Genomic DNA, 1110 nt, shown 5'->3' with positions numbered 1-1110 from the left:
GAGGCGCGGGAGCAACACCGAGGTTTGCAATCCCGTTGCCGGTCCCTGGTCCGGTACGGGGGCAACACTGAGGGTTGCGATCAGTTGCCGGACACGGAAAAAACAGACAAAAGACCAAAAAAAAAAAAATAATAAAAAAAATAAAAAGCATTGCATTATCAAGCCATTTCCCCCTTTTCAGCACCAGTGGACGAAGGGTACATGTGATCTTTGCATCACATTGGGAATGGAAACAATGGAAAGGCACCATCAAGACTTCAGCTCTGTCAGTCATGGCCCTTACCAAAGCATTTCATCTCATAAGCCGAGTGCATTCCAAGCAAATGCAGTTTTTCTTTTTTTTTTTTTTTTTTTGCAAATGCAGTTTTTCTGACAATCCAACAGCATTCTAATTTTTTTCAGGGGTCGTAAGGTTAATTTCAACCAAATGGCCCATTTGACTAATCCCTCACTCCTGCAAAGTTTAAGCCATACTAAATAACAGACACAGTATTATGTGGCCTTTTCAAGGACCTAATGTGACACAATAGAAATGGCTCACAGTCTTTTGGGAAATCTGATAAGATAGCGTCAAGAACAAAGCAGATGTTTCTAAAACAGTAGAGCTCTTCAAGGCATTGAAACATGGTTGACAGGTTATGTCCTGCACAAATAAACCAGGCAGAGGACCAAGTGGGGGGTGAAATCCAGACCACACCTCTCTTACCAAGCTGTGTGTTGCAGTGCAAGATTGTCTAGGTTGCTTTGTTGCAAGTCACATTAAGGCATCATATGGACTAGCAGCTGCCTTGGGTCTCTTTAATCTTCTATATGCTTGTGAGCCCTGGCTGAGATACACCCAGTTTCTTAAACACCTGTGTTGGCATTATCTGTGTACCTGGCTGGCATCAGAAGGTGAGACATGACCACCAGCTAGGAGAGCACTACTTAGAAGAAGGGAGATCCCAGTGTAGAAAAACAGCTACTCCAGAGGCTGTTGAAGTGGATTCATGAGGTCAGAATTGGACACCCAACCAACATCAGGCCTTTATATGCACAGCTGGAAAATGGCTTTACCAACAGGCCTGGACCTGGAGAATGGAGTTGCTATTTTTGCTTCAGTGAATCCCC

This window comes from Galeopterus variegatus, unplaced genomic scaffold, assembly GCF_000696425.1.
Source record: "Galeopterus variegatus unplaced genomic scaffold, G_variegatus-3.0.2 Scaffold12744, whole genome shotgun sequence".
In the NCBI taxonomy this organism is placed as follows: Eukaryota; Metazoa; Chordata; class Mammalia; order Dermoptera; family Cynocephalidae; genus Galeopterus; species Galeopterus variegatus.
Note: the sequence above shows the minus strand (reverse complement) of the source record.